Genomic DNA, 17,061 nt, shown 5'->3' with positions numbered 1-17,061 from the left:
TCGGCGGTGGCACCACGACGTTCCATGCGGTGTAAGTTGGTGGTGGCAGCGATCAGTCCACGCGTGGTCTTTGGAGATTGGTGGTGGTGGCCAGTGGAGAGAGAGAGAGAGAGAGAGAGAGAGAGAGAGAGAGAGAGAGAGAGAGAGAGAGAGAGAGAGAGAGAGAGAGAGGACGTGCGATTCCAAATTTAGGGCCAATTTTACTGTCGGCTTTTTCAACGGATCATTCCAACGGTAACCTCATCATGCGTCACAAAAAGCAGCGTTCCTTTAAGTGAGATTTACTGACAGATAAATCCGCCGGTACACAACGCGCCAAATTTCTCATTCTTTCCTCTAAATATTACCAGCACATTTACCAGTGAAAATCAAATTCGACAGTAACATTTTTTTCAGATGAATTTATCGCCTAATCCACCGGTGCTTTCGACGGTAAATTCGTCACTAATATCCAACATTAAATCCGACAGTATTCAATGTTTTTTTATAGTAAATCAACACATGAATGATCATCTAAAAGAACAGATATATAATTGAACGATGGTATAAAATAGTTTATACTATCAATACATAAAAATTAAACTCTTAATAAGTATGCTAACGAATTAATTACGGTGAAAAAAAATCTTCTAAATTGAAGAAAATTGTAAAGGAATAAAGTAATGGATTAATTACTATTGAATTTATAATTTTTATTATGCGTGGACTTTACCACCTTGATTTAAGTTTGATTAGACGTGTTTGGTAGTAAAATAAAATTATACAAAACAAAAAATTTAAATATTCAATTACTTGTAATATATTTATTAAGAAAAAAATTAAAAAAATCTAATAATAATTTTAAACAAAGTCTTAAGAGCACTTTTTAGTAAAAAATTAGATTATAAATTATGTATTTTTTTTCAATAAACTAACTAATTTATTACTAATTAAAATATAAAAAAATAAATTTTTAGTAAACTTTTCCATTTTCCATTTTAAAAGTGGATATTAACCAAATCCCTTAGATATTTTATCATATTACACTTTTCATAAAATTTCTCTTCTTTATTACTTTTTTTCCCTACAATTATTCTCTTCCTTGTAAATATGTTATGCTTTTTGTGTTATGTGTTATGATTTTGTTTCCTAGTTTTAATTTAGCTTTAATTTATCTGGTTATAATTTTATAATTTTGATGAGTTGGTTGCTAATTTGCTGCCTTGCTAGTTGTAATTTGGCAATTTAGTTTTAATTTTGTTCTTTTAGTTTGCTGGTCAGTTGGTGGTATTTGAAGAAACTGTTTTGACATGACTTTTAGAAGAGTTCAATATATCAAATAGGAAGCATTTCAGGTGAAGCAATGTACTTTCATAGCATTTCAGTACACCATTGTGTATTACCATTGAAATTTAAAATAAAATATTCTAATGGTGAAAATTATGTTAAAAACTTTATAATGTGGACATATAGATTGAAGGGTGCATTGTTGAACTTTAACCTAATGCTTAAGTCATCATTTGCTATATTCATCGAAGGTCAAATTTGCCCCCAACTAATGTGACTGGTGGGTGTGTTGTGACTTGGGTCAATGGCTTGGAGGTTCATCTGAAATGGGTTGTGGATCCGGATTTGAGCCTCTTGGTTTGTCTATTTTTGGTCAGATATAACACATGATCAAGACAAAAAAATTCAAGATAAAATGTCTTGGGTTCATCATGAAATTTGAAGATATCTTTATACACTTTCTCAATCCAATTGAATAAGGTTTCTCTAAAAGATGCATGTTCAATTATATTGAGAATCATAATAAAGTACTCTGAAGTGAAAGTAACAAAACTAAGAATGATGATTATTCATGGAATCTAAAATTGGAATACAACATATAGCAATAGCAAATAAGTTACAACATAAATAAGTACTAATAGTATCTAAAAGTGAACCGAAATTTTCTAACACGAAAAAAGTAATAATAAAGAAAATTTATGATAAAAGATTAAAGTGAAGATACAAATAAAAATAATAATAATCCCTAAAACTCATAATAAAGATAAAATTGAAATAGATTTAAGTTAGTTTAAAATTTTTATGATTATATTGAGGTTATTTGTAGTAACAATAAATATAAAATGGATGTAATATACTCAATCATATGATTTCTAAAATCAAAAATAATATGCATGGTGAGACTGGAATAGAGGAAAATCCAAAGGATCAAAATTGATTTATATTCACGTTACATTTTTCTTGAGTTACTTAGCCACATTTTTGAACGATAAAAAAGCTATACGTCTCTAGAAAATCAAGTCTATTATTTTTTATTTACTCTGATATTAATTTTTATGATTAAATAATATAGAACCTATTGTTTTATTTTAATTTCATTTTAGACAACTTTTGTAGTTTTGATAATAATATTAATAATACCAAATAATATTAAATAAAATATTACAAGCTAGAATACCATGTAACATAATTCAGCTAAATACGAGAAATAGCCAAAATTTCTATGTAATGCGATTGCAACATGCAGAGTGTTTCAATCATAATTATATTGTTCGATTAAGGATATTAAGAAGTATTACATAAGCGTTTACGCATTTGATAATGACCTACCTCCTTTTACTCTTTCTTCTTGCTATCCTGTCCACAAATCAAAAGACTCCAGTTAAAAATTTGTCTTTCTCATTTTAGAGCTGTGCATAATAGACTTTTCCTATTCAAAATTAAGGGTAGAGGAGTCATTCACCCCCCACCTAAAAAACAAAAAGAAAATTGGAACTTGCTCGTACATACCTCACCAGTATGCCAAGCCCGTACAGTTCGTCACCTGAAACGTTTCCTATCAAATAAGAGTGTTGTCTTAGTTGTCTATACCTGATCATGATTAATAAATTGTTAGGTAAAGTATTAAATTGACTCTTACGTTTGGATCTAATCCTGTTTTGGTTGCTAAAGTCTAAAGTATTATATTTGAATTTTAAAAAAATTTATTTAGCTTCAATGTAGTCCTACCGTAAAATTAATCTTAAATAATTAATGTAACACCCTAACTTTTAGTACCTCATGATCGCACTAAAAGCTCAGGTATTATTTACCTCTAAACCTTCAATTTCATACTATATTTATTTTATATTGAGCCTTTACGAATACGAACTGTGTAACACCCTAATATTCAAATCCTTATTCTCAAGTCAAAAGTTAATGATAATAAGGGGGTACGACTCTCAAGGAGGGTTTGTTTTTTTTTAATACATAATTACAAATAAAATTGAAAGGATTATTAAACGAGAAGCTTGAAAAAAATAAAAATAAAATTGCGAAGTCGTATCACTCACGTATCGACAACTAGAAGATAAAGCGTGAAGTCGAAAGCGTTATAAGAATAAAGTCATAAAGGAGAATAAGAAAATGACAGAAGGTATATATATGTATATATAGCATAAGTAGACATAAGTAGATAGCCACTAGACGCGATCCGCGAAGTTTAGGCCGGCTAGGGTATAGGATATAAGTAGTTGACATTAATAACTCCTAGTCTCTCCCAAATGATACATAAGGGCCTCTATAGGCAAGTTTTCAAAAGAGTTCAATACATAAGCTTTTCAAAATAAAGGTGGAGAGATTTTAAGCAAAATATAAATTAGAGGATATAAAGATCTCCGCCGTCTTTCAGATGAATCACAGCTCACTACTGAGCACCTGAACCTGCATCTGAAAAAATAAGAGATATATACGGAATGAGAACCCCCGACCCATGAGTTCCCAGTACGGTAAAAGTGCCAAATAAATACAATGCATTGTAATAAAAACTCACTAAGCATCCTAAACTTCCTTTCACCCAATATTCATCCTATGTTCTCGCTAATCCATAAATAGGCAACTGTCATAAGGGAATGCTAAATCTAATTCGTATTCCTCATGCTTCCCAACTTTCTAGCTCTCCGACAATTCACAATCAGAATTATAAACAAAACTATTTCCAACTATTCTGTCTCAGCAATTCTGTGTCATTACCTCATATCCTCACATGGAGCAAGTAAAATCACTTCACTGCGTCTACTCAGGGAGCTCAAATTATCTCATACCCTACCTGGAGCAAGTGAAACAACTTCACTGCGTCTACCCAGGGAGCTCAATAATCTCATTCAATAATCATCATCATTATTCAATCACATCATCAACTCATATCATCAAGAACAACCCTCAGCGTCAACCGACACCAACATGAGGGACCTCTCAGTTGTACAAACACAAGCAATATAGGCAAGTAATACACAATAAGGTACAAGTAGAACAAGTAGCACATAATCAGGTAACATAGCATATATGATATAGCAATCCAAAACAAATAGGCAAACCCAAATAATTCAAACATATGCAAATGATGTATGCCTGTCCTATGGCTGATGATATCATCTGTCGGTTATATAGCCAACCCGACACGTCCTGGTAGCTAACCATGGACAGAAACACCTATGCGGAGCAAGTGGACTTGAGCTACAACCCCTTTTCTACTACCCACTTAACCCAGAGCCAGTGGAACAACCACTACTATGGCTACTACCCAGACGGGTGTTTAAAAGCTCAACCTGGAGCGAGTGGAATCACCACTACTGCCGCTACTACCCAGGCGTCACAAAGTGGGACGAACCACAACCATTTCTACTGCTCAGGATCTCAAAACATACATTCATTCAGTTTAAAATCAATCATCATTGTTATCAAATCTCAAACATTAACCTGGAGCAAGCGGAACGAATCACAACCCTTGCTACTGCCCAAGTATCACAAATACACATTCATTCATAATCACTCTTCATTATTACCAATTCTCAAACAATGACCCGGAGCAAGCAGGACGAACCACGACCCTTGCAACTACCTAGGTATCACAGACATTCATTCATTCAAAACTCCACAATTAAACTCATTTATCATAGTTCTCCTTCCCCATCTCATACCCGGAGCAAGTGGACAACGCCACAGCCTACTATCCCGGCACAGTCTTTCTGTTGCGCCTTATTACTATTAGAGGGAATCCATGCCCTGTCACCATTAGAGGATATCTGTGCCCTGTCACCATTAGAGGGTATCGGTGCCCTATCCATCATTATTCATTTACTACATTCATTCATTAATCATATATGCATCTCCGGCATACTCGCCACATGTTCAAGCTTCCTCAATCAGTCATAATCATTTAATCATTACTCATATACATATACATACTCAACCATAATTCAATGCTTATCACAGCCATCCGGCTTATAACATACACAGCACTTGCACCATCATCCTCAGCAACTCATACAATCATCATTACTCATCATTCATCATTGATTCTCACTTTACTTCATCCACAAGTTACCACATGTCCTAGCTTCTTTTTATTACTAGGCATACTATAAAGATTTAGGACTTAGAGGATGAAAATGGAGGCTTAGGCGTATGAAATTCGGCTTTAAAAACTCAAAAATCAAGTTTTGTTGAAAATAGGGTCACGCGTGCGCGTCTCCCACGTGCACGCATGGGAAATGGAGAAAAGTGGGTGACGCGTATGAATCGCTCATGTGCACGCGTGGAAAGTAGAGAGGTAGGGTGACGTGTGCGCGTCAGTCACGCGTACGCGTGGATGCGTTTTGTGCTCCTCGCACAAAACCGGCACGCTACCATCACAACTCTCTGGAATTTATACCACGCACCTGCATCAATACAGCGACACGTACGCGTTGGCCAGGTGCACACATGAGAGAGTAAAAATCGTGAGTGACGCGTGCACGTCGGAGTACGTTTTATTAAAAATTTTTCTAAGTCTGAAAAAGCTGCAGAATTTTATTTTCAAACCTCAAACTTCCGCCACACATAAATTCTTCAACAAAATTGTTTTTTCAACCATTTCCGAACCGTTGGAAAGATCGTTAAATAAACTTTCATAAAAAATCCAGTTTTGAGGAATTCCTAACTCCGAGGATTGAGTTACGGACCACCGAAGTTGTTCAAAAATCAGTTTTTACCCAAAAACAGAAATCACCAATTATTCCAATGTTCACAAGACAAATTCATTTCCACTAATCCAAATGACCACAACCCAACCACATTCACATAATTACACTCAACCAAAACCAAACTTACTTCATCTACACAATTCAATCCAATTTCGTCACCTTCCACTCCTAAATTTCTAATTTTTTATTATTCTATATTCCTCCCATTTATTCACATACTCAATATTCAATATCCATTCAATCTCATATGAGATCACACAATACACACATCACCTACCTTTCTTACCTCTTTCTGACTTCCGGCCCAAGATTCACGTCATTTGGCCCAAATTCACAATTTAAATACATATTTCACAAACCAATATTCATTATCCAATTCATCAAATTCTAAACACACCAAACATACAAATTCACACAATTCTCAACCCAATCATTAATTTACATTACAAATCAACTATGCATATTAGTACCAACTATTTACACAATCCAAACTTAATCCTAGGGGCATCTAGCCTAGGAATTCTCATCACACCACATGGTACTTAAATGAAACTTAAACCGCACCTTTTGGAGTGAAACCAATTGAGCCTCTTCTTTGGAAGTCTCCACCAACCTTAGCTCCAAGCCTCACCAAAGCTCCACAAGCAAGACCAACCTCCCAATTGTGCACCAAAATCAACTAATACTGTAACATAACCAATTTCACACTTACAATCAACCTAGGGTTCATGAAAATGATAAATCACAAGGGTTTGAGGGTTTCTTAACCTTAACCCACGAATTTGGTTAATGAAGCTCACCAATGGCTCATACTAGAGCACTTCTAAATAACTAAAATCACAAGATTTCCTCAAAACCCAAACCAAATTCGAATTTAAAGAGAAAAACGAAAATTGGTCAGAGGATGGTAGAATACTCATCACAAAACTTAGATAGAATTGTAGAGTATGAGAAGAGCGACGCGTGGCCATAAACGGCCTGTCAATCGGAGTTCCGGATCAAAAGTTATGGTGATTTGAAGTTTGATGGAGTTAGGATTTTCTCTCTTCTTCCTCTCTTCTCCATTTCAGCATCCCACACCTCTTTACGGTTTGACCGTACAAACCAAAACTTTTAATTAAGAAAACGAAGATTCTTTATTTTAAACCTCTTAACTACAAAGGTATATATATTCACATAGCATTAAATACATAGACTTACTACAAAATTCTCAAAAAAAAAATCCTACCCCTCTAAAATCCAAAATAATAAACGACGAGGGGAAAATAAATTCTAACAACTCAATTTGTAAACAGAATCTTCTATGTTCTTGTAGTTTCACACTAAGCCTTCGCACCTATAGCTAAAAGGGGTGAAAATATAGGGTAAGAACTGGAGAGTTCTTAGTAGGGTTGTGGTATAGAGTTATATTCATTTTATATATATTTGGTCCGCAGTAACAGTCAACAAAGTACTATCCAAGTCAACAAACAAAGAATCCAATTACAAGCACACACAATCATAGAAAACACACTCACAAACAAATATGCGTAAACAAGTATGATGTATGTCTATCCCTAGTACAGGTAATGAGCTCATCTGTCGGTTTTGACCCGCTCCCGACATAACTCAGCAACCTTTGTCTGAGTTTGGTTTCATGTGTCATAACCTCTGTAAGTAATCGCTGTCTTACAGGTGCGACTCTCTTGAGCCGATGTATGCAAACATAATCTCTATAAGCAACCTCAGTCTTACAGGTGAGGCTCTCTCTAGCCAATGTATGTATCGATAACCTCTGTAAGCAACCTCTATCTTACAAGTGCGACCTCCCCTGAATTGGCCAATGTATCTCTGGAAGTAAATCTTGGTGGACTCACCACCATATCTTTGCTCATTTTCAGCAAGTACACAATCATCTCAGCTCGTTTTCAATGCCAAACAATACTTCTACTTATCTCCTTTTCGTTTTTTTCTTTCTTTTGTTTTTTTATTCCTGCTCTCTACTCTCCTGTGGCAAAGGTTCTTTAGATTCTTTTAATCTTTGCTTTCTGCTCTCCTGTGGCAGAAGTTTCTTTAATATTCTTCTTTCCTCTTCTTTTATTTCTTCTTCTTTTCTTTAATCTTTTAATTCTTTATCATAACTCTACTGCATACTCTGAGTGTCTATCATGCAGTAGGACTTGTCCTAATGACAAGAGTTTGAGTTTTAGATGCATGACCGTCTATTGATTAATGTTGTTAGTCGACCATTGTATTTCTCATGGTATTAGGTCTGGCCAACTTAATACTAATGATTTGTGTATACAAAAACACTAATGGATTATCATAGACGAGATAGAAATAATAGATTATGTGAATCACGGGGTTTGGGAACGTTAGAAGTTACGTTTTAACGATTCGTTTCGACGTATACTCTTTATTCGTGATGTGTGACTTGGTGTCATCTCTTTCATTGTTTTCATTAGAATTTTTTGTTTCGGATTCCTTCCTTTAAAAAAATGTGATTTGAATACTTCTTTCAACCACACCTTATCGTTCATGCATATCTTTGCTTGATTGTGATCCAATCTGTTCACTTGAATCTTTTCGAGTGTTCATCCTTGGCGTTGCATGTATTTTTCTCATGAATTTAGTCCCCTTTTGTAGAGTTTGAACTTATTTTAATGTATCAATTTTCGAGGACGAAAATTTTTATAAGTGGGGTAGGATGTAACACCTCGAATTTTTTGAAAATTAAATAAATAGTTAATTATGAGTTATTATATTATATTGAGATTTTATTTTTAAGAAATTATTTTTAATACTATACCCAGTCAGCAGTAACAACCGAATCACGCATCAAACATAATAACTATAGAACATAAAGAGAAAACAAACACAACACATACACAATCACGGAAAACAGAATTCATAGAAGATATGCTCAAACAATCATGATGCATGCATATCCCTAGTGCAGGTAATGAGCTCATATGTCGGTTTCGACCCGCTCACGACGCAACTCAGCAACCTTTGTCTGAGTTTGGTTCAGTGCCATAACCTCTGTAAGCAACCTCTGTCTTACAGTGTGACTCTCTTGAGCCGATGTATGCAAACATAACCTCTGTAAGCAACCTCGGTCTTACAGGTGAGGCTCTCTCTGGCCAATGTATGTATCCTCTCTCTGGCCAATGTATGTATCAATAACCTCTGTAAGCAACCTCTGTCTTACAGATGCGACCATCCCCTGGATTGGCCGATGTATCTCTGGAAGTAAATCTCGGTGGATTCACCACCATATCTCTACTCGTTTTCAGCAGGTACATAATAATCTTAGCTCGTTCTCAAGGCCAAACAATACTTTAACTTATCCCCTTTTCGTTTCGTTCTTTCTTTCGTTTCTTTTATTCTTACTCTCTGCTCTTCTCTGGCAGAGGTTCTTTAGATTCTTTTAATTTTTGCTCTCTGCTCTTCTGTGGCAGAGGTTTCTCTAATTCAAGGCCAAACAATACTTTTACTTATCCCCTTTTCGTTTTCGTTCTTTCTTTTGTTTCTTTTATTCTTACTCTCTACTCTCCTATGGCAGATGTTCTTTAGATTCTTTTAATCTTTACTCTTCTGTGGCAGAGGTTTCTCTAATATTTTTCTTTCCTTTTCTTTTCTTTCTTCTTCTTCTTTTCTTTCCTATTATTCCATAATATAAATTATTTTCGCATTATTCCCTCACCTCTCCCTAAGTGTCATATGGAAAAGAAATATAAAGTTCTTTAATTAAGTCTGCGTTCTTTAAAGCTTTTAGGATTACTTTGCTTGCTTCATTAATATTACATATTATAATATTCTTATAAAATAATATCTTTGATAAATACTAATTATAGTAATGATTTATTTTGATATAAATGAGTAATTTTAAAGAAGTATTTAAAATAATATTTATAATCTCCTTTTAAAGAAACCTCTGCCACAGGAGAGCAGAGAGCAAAGATTAAAAGAATCTAAAGAACCTCTGCCACAGGAGAGCAGAGAGCAGGAATAAAAGAAACGAAAGAAAGAACAAAACGAAAAGGAGATAAGTAGAAGTATTGTTTGGCATTGAGAATGAGCTGAGATGATTATGTACCTGTTGAAAATAAGCAAGGATATGGTGGTGAATCCCCCGAGATTTGCTTCCAGAGATACATCATCCAATCCAGGGAATGGTCGCACTTGTAAGACAGAGGTTGCTTATAGAGGTTATCGATACATACATTGGCCAGAGAGAGCCTCACCTGTAAGACTGAGGTTGTTTACGGAGGTTATATTTGCATACATCGGCTCAAGAGAGTTGCACCTGTAAAACAAAGGTTGCTACTAGAGGTTATGACACTAAAAACCAAACTCAGACAAAGATTGCTGAGTTACGTTGGGAGCGGGTCGAAACCAACAAATGAGCTCATTACTTGCACTAGGGATAGACATGCATCATACTTGTTTGTGAGTGTCTTTTCTATGATTGTGTGTGCTTGTGATTGGATTTTGTGTTCTATAATTGTTGAATTGGATAGTACTTTGTTGACTGTTACTACGGACCAAATATATATAAAATGAATATAACTCTATACCCCGACCCTACTAAGAACTCCCCAGTTCTTACCCCTTATTTCCACCCCCTTTCATCAGCTACAGGTGCGAAGGCTTAGTGCAGAACTACAAGAACATAGAAGATTCTGTTTACAAGTTGAGTTGTTAGAATTTATTTTCCCCTCGTCGTTTATTATTTTGGATTTTAGAGGGGTAGGATTTGTTTTTTAGAATCTTGGAGTAAGTCTATGTATTTAATGCTATGTGAATATATATATACCTACCTTTGTAGTAAAGTGGTTTAAAATAAAGAATCTTCGTTTTCTTAACTAAAGTTTCGGTTCGTATTCGTAAATGCTCAATATTAAATAAATATAGTATGAAATTGAAGGTTTAAAGGTAAGTAACACTTGAGCTTTTTGCAATCATGAGGTACTAAAAGTTAGAATGTTACAATTAACGTCACTGTTCCACCAAACTTTAATATCCTTTCCTAAAAAAAAGGTACAAACTCAAGAAGTACCAGATCAGCAACAGATGTATCACTGCGAGCCATTGTTCTTAGTTTAAGCACATGGAGAATATTTTTGAGAATTCACTTTTAGCAGAAAAATTTGTCGGTGGCAACCAGGAATTTAAACACTGAATTTCATTAATTATTTGACATTGACTTTATAATAGAACTATATTGAAACTAAATGAAACATTTTTAGATTCAATATTTTAAATTTTTGTGACTAAAATAAAATTAAACTCAAATATAAAAATCAATTTAATATTTTACCCTAAATTATTATTATTTTTTTAAATAATGAATAAAGAAAAATAAGGCATACTAGCCATCCTACCGTTAGATGGAGCGGGCATGAAATTCAAAATCGTTGGAAACTTAGAATAAGAAGGGAGGGAGTTAACCCATTTGCCACCTTTATTTCACGCCAAAGTCACAAATTATTTTCTTTGGAAGAATAATTAGTTCCTATAAAATATTCTTAAACTGTTTCTCATACCTCCACACCCTATATATGAATTATGATCTCATCCTTATTAATGCTGGATCCAACATAGTGAAAGTAAAAATAATAAAAAAGATAATGAAAAAATTAATATAAATATATTTAGATATTTAAAATTTAAAATAAATTAATAAAGCTTTTAATTATTTAATTAACACATCAAAATTAAATGTATATTATTTTAAAGTTTTTTTTATTTTAATATTTTGATCATGTTGCATAATATATTTATGAGAAACGTTAAAGGATTAGCAAAATATATTATTTTTTAATTTGGTCATTATTTTTAATTATTAATTTAATTTTTTTAGTCTAATAATTTTATAATATACTTTTAGATTTTAGCTTACACTTTTAAATATTAATATCTAACTATTGACAAAAAAAATAAATTATGCTATTTCTCTATGTTTATTATTAATACTAATATTTTGTCAAACACTTTGTATTTCTCAAATAATATTTTTATTAATTATTTTTATATAATACAAAAAAATTTATAACTCAATAATTATTCAATAATTTTGTAGTATTTTTAAGTGTAAGGTTAATTAACACTCTATAATATTTGTGGTAGAATTTTTTGGACAAAGACAATTATTATATATAAGGCCATAATTAAATTAAATAAAACATTAAAAGAAAGATAAATAAATGACATATATATAATTTCAATTAATTTTTAAAAAAATTATTAAATACCAATAGTCTCATTCATATTTAAAAAACTAAGCTTAATTTTGGATAAATAACTAATTAGATTATTATTATTTTTATTTTATTATTATTGTTATTGTTGTGGTTGTTATATATTGTTGTTGTTAACTATCAATTTGGTACTAAAATAATTCAACCGCTGACAAAAAATTCTTGAAAGATGTTACGTTATCGACAAAATAACCCATGATTTGAAAATGCGAAAAAAAAAAACTAATAATTATTATATTTTTGTAAGTGACCAAAATTCTTTTATATTTAACAAATCGTTTATCCATTTTATTTGAAGTTTATTTTGTGATAATATTTGAATAAATATTTAGAAGATAAATAAATAGATTCGAAATAAAATTTGATCTCTAGATTTTTTTTAATTTAAAAAAAATGATAATTCACAATAATTTTTTTAAATCTCGTGACATAAAATTACCACATTTTAAGGATTAAAAATCTTATTTTTTAATAATGAATCCAAAAATTTGCATCCAAATTTGATTTAAAAGTTTTTTTAGAATATATTTAATATTTAATTTTTTTGTTTTGTTTTTTAATATTTTGGTGGCTCAATTGTCATTGGTATCTTTATTTGGAGTTTTTTTTAATCAGTAATGTAAATTTTTGGATATTATTTTAATAGTTTATTATTATTATTATTATTATTATTATTATTATTATTATTATTATTATTATATACTTTTTTATTTTTAATTGAGTAGAGTTATTTTTTTTCTATCTAAATTGATTAGATCTATCTATATAACACGATAATTTTTTTTATCTTTCTATTGTTATTAAATAATATAAGTTTTTCACACATTTTTTTTTAAATGTTGAGACAAACACATTATGATAATAAAAGCATTATGTAAATTCATATATTTATTTATTTATTGGTTTAATGGGGCCCACACCTCCACATGTAGATCCATCCCTGCATTACCCAATTACCCATTATTTAAATATTTATTGAAAAGGGGACAATGTTGTAAAAGTAAGGGTACTACAAATTTAACATGGGTAATAACAAATACAATCTTCTATTGCGTTGCAATGACCAGATGCTCGCCCTCCATGTATTCTCTTGCAGACACTGTTGCATGTGTTTTCTATACAGCCTCCTTCACTCTGTGTTTGTTGACACTCTTTTGCCTCTGATACTTTCAACAACCTTTCATTGTCTATGCATATTTACACATCAACCATATAATAAAACCATTAGTACTTTGATGTAAAATTTAAACTATGCTTAAAGAATATGCATTTTGATTTGTGCTTTTTATTTTCTGTTTTTAAAATTTTGTAAAAAAAAAATAAAAAATAAAAACACAAAAATAAGATTTTATTATTTTGGTTATTTTCTCTTATTCCATCATAAAATCTTTAAAAGAGAGAATATTAAAAATAAAAATACAAATAAAAAACATCCTTAGTGTTTAATTATTTGGTTTGAAAAAAAAAATTTGTTTTTATTTTTAATATTTTTAGCTTTAGGATTTTATTGAAGAAAAATTGAAAATAATAAAATTTTATAAGTAAATAAACATAAATCAATTTCCAATTATTTTTAACAATATAAAAAATCATTCTTCTTTTTAACAATAAAATAAATTATAAGGCAAATAGTCTCATTTTCGTGCAACAGAATAAGAAAAGTTAAACCTTATTTATTAGATAACTAAAACATACCGATGCCAACGGAGAAAATAAAGAGAACGATGAGAACATAAGTAAAGGCTTTCATCTTAATTCTTATTAGCTTGAGCAGCCTTCACTCTTCAAGTTTGCCTTGTTAGGTACATGAAACAACTTATACATGTCTATCCATATATATATGCCTTTGATGGCATGGAAGAATGCTAGAGTGCGTTATTAAAATAAAGTAAATAAAGAAATTGAGATGATGGTTAAGCGATGACAAAAAATAATAAATTTTGATGATTTTTTAATATTTTTTTTATTTATTATAATATATTAAAATTAATTACGTTTTACTAGAATAAGGGGAGGGTACTTCTTGTTATGGTACCTAATTAATTTTGTAATTATTTCATTATTAAAGTCAAACCACATAATTACCATTTTTAATAACGATAACATTAAAGAAATAAAAAAAGCCAAAATTTGTTTTATTTATTCTTTATTAATTGTCATAATAATTAATAAATAATAAATAAGATAAATTTTAATTATTTTTAGTTATTTTTTTTTGTTGTCAAATATTTTTGTTCTAATAAAAATTAAAACCTTTAAAAGGTTAATAAGTAGAATTTAATTTTAATAAATTGATAATATAAATGAAATTTATATGTATATTTAATTACATATTATTATATCAATAACAATAATTATTTTTAACAATTAACATCTGAATGGTCATCTAAAATAATAGATATATAATTGAACAATAACATAAAATAATTTATACTGTCAATATATTAAAATTAAACTCTTAATAAGTATTCTAAAGACATTAATTAAGATGAGAAAAAGATCCTCTAAAATAAAAAAAATTATAAAACGATAAAATAATGAATTAATTACTATATATTCCATTTGTAATTTTAATTGCGTGTACATTGTGGAAGTCAACACCTTAATTTAAGTGTGATTAGACTTGTTTGGTAGTAAAGAAAATTATAAAAAACAAAAAAAGATGAAAATTTCAATTTACTTGTAATATATTTATTAAAAAATTAAAATTTTAATCAAAGTCTTAAGAGCATTTGTTAGTGAAAAATTATATTATAAATTCTATATTTTTTTTCAATAAACTAACTAATTAAAATAAAAAAAAAATAAATTCTTAGTAAAACTTTTGCATTTTCTATTTTAAAAGTAGATATTGTATTATAAGAGAAAGATGCTAAATATTGCGGGCGTCCATTGCCGCCGGTGACCCCATCCTCTAACTGCAACCACCTACCTTCTCTCTTCCTTTTTCTCGTCTTCTCCATATCATATTCCTCTGCTATTTTCGCGACAAGAACAATGAGCCCCTGTCTCTGAGTTCCTCCGACGCTAGCTCTGCTTCCATCACTGCCTCCATAGCCGCCGCCTCTGGAGTGGTAGCTCTTCCCTCTTCTAGCCTTCTGTATGTTCAGCTTCTTCCATATTTCTGCATTTCTCAGGTTTACCCTGCATTCCGTGCTGCATTCTGTTTACATTCTGTTTAAGTCGTAGAGTTAGCATTGGTTAATTTTTGTTCAATTAATTAGTTAGAAATGCATGTTTAGTTGATTCTAGGTGGTTAGGTAGTTTTAGGATTTTGGTTAGTGGATTTAGGATTGATTTTTGCTATTGATGCTATCTGGAATGGCTGATTCTCATTTGTTTTGCTGTGTGATGCTGATGTTGATTTTCTTTTGGTTAAGCTATATGTTACTGTTGTTGCTACTTTGCTTGCTGCTGTTCAATTCATATGAATTTACTGGGATTTATGCTGATTGAGTAATCTGAATTTATATGAACTAAGTTTATTTTGTTGTTTGCTTAATCCGGCAACGCTCAATTTACTGTCGGAATGCTGCCGAATTTTTCTGAAATCTTTTTGCTATTAATTTCCAATTGTGAACTGAACTCGGCACATTTTGACTTTAGTCCTACTTGATTATTGCCAAATTCAATTCATAAATTGGTCAGCTGGCATTTCGGCTCTTTAGTTCCCTTTATTCAAATTACATCATTGGTGATAACAAGGAACTATTTGACGAATTTCTATGTCAATTAGAACCTTGATTGACCAAGTGATTTTGAACCTCTTTGATGTTTTTCATCACTCAAGTTAGGTCCAAATTTCTATCCTTCATTATCATATTTCAAGTGTATTTCTCGTTGACCATTGAAGTTGTTTTCCTAAACCTTCAAGTGGCCTAATCTTGTTTCTTTTGTCTAAGGTTCTTTTAAGTTGTAATTATTGGTGCAATTTCATTTATGTAGCCGTTTTCATTGTTCCAATTTAACTTTGGTTACATGAGTGCATTTTTAATTATTCTACACCAATTTTTGCACTTAAGTGATCAAACACATTGATGATGACTTGTATTTTTCTTTTGTACTTTTGTGCATTACATATTTCATCATCAATGACTTGCATTGTATGCATGGATATGTGAGCTTGCTTGTTCTTAAACTTTGTGAACTTCTTTTGGTTAAGAACTACATTACCATGCCACTAATTTTAACCCACTTTTCTAACTTTTGACTTAATTGACTTTCTAACTTTTCTTTTTAGTTTTCACCCTTTTTCAAACTAACTCTTTTAATTTCTTTTGAGGCATGATACTTATTGTTTCTTAACAAGCAAGCGTTCTGAATTTCATTGTATAGATTCTTGGATAGTGATTTCTGATTAATTTTTTTTAATCCTACCTTTCTTTCATTCCAAGGATTTATCTCTTTTTGAATCACTTCAGGTTTTAGCTTTAACTCCTCTGTTGCTTATCTTCTGTTTGTTTTGCTTACATATTATTTGCCTTTTTGTTTTTCTACTTTGATTTGATAATCTGTACCCTGGAAATTCTGTTTTTCAGGATGTCTGATAGGAAAGGGAAAGGCAAGGCTAAGGCCAGCTCCAGTAAAAGGAAGAGAGGACAGTTGACGAGCGAAACTCTCGCGCGATCTAGAATTTTCACAAATAAATTCCCGTTGTAAGTACAGTTTTTAGACCGACAAGAATTTCTTTCGTACAAAAGTTTGGTTGTCACAAGTAACAAAACCCAATAAAATTTATAACCGAAGTATTTAAACCTCGGGTCGTCTCTCAAGGAATTGCAGGAAAGTATGATTTATTATTGGTTATGAAAAAGTATCGTTGGGTTTTTGAA

The 17,061-nt window shown here is 31.4% G+C and overlaps 1 long non-coding RNA gene across 1 annotated transcript; it reads right to left on the bottom strand.

Annotated features, from left to right (window-relative positions):
- Positions 1–13,099: 13,099 nt before the first annotated feature.
- On the bottom strand, positions 13,100–14,037 carry LOC112740609 (uncharacterized). Its single transcript, XR_003171247.3, has 2 exons — positions 13,925–14,037; positions 13,100–13,416 (listed from the first exon to the last, which is right to left on the bottom strand). It is a non-coding gene; the product is annotated as an uncharacterized lncRNA (long non-coding RNA).
- Between the last annotated feature and the right edge of the window lie 3,024 nt (positions 14,038–17,061).

This window comes from Arachis hypogaea, chromosome 14 (genome assembly GCF_003086295.3).
Source record: "Arachis hypogaea cultivar Tifrunner chromosome 14, arahy.Tifrunner.gnm2.J5K5, whole genome shotgun sequence".
Lineage (NCBI taxonomy): Eukaryota > Viridiplantae > Streptophyta > Magnoliopsida > Fabales > Fabaceae > Arachis > Arachis hypogaea.
This window is presented reverse-complemented; position numbering and strand designations above follow the sequence as displayed.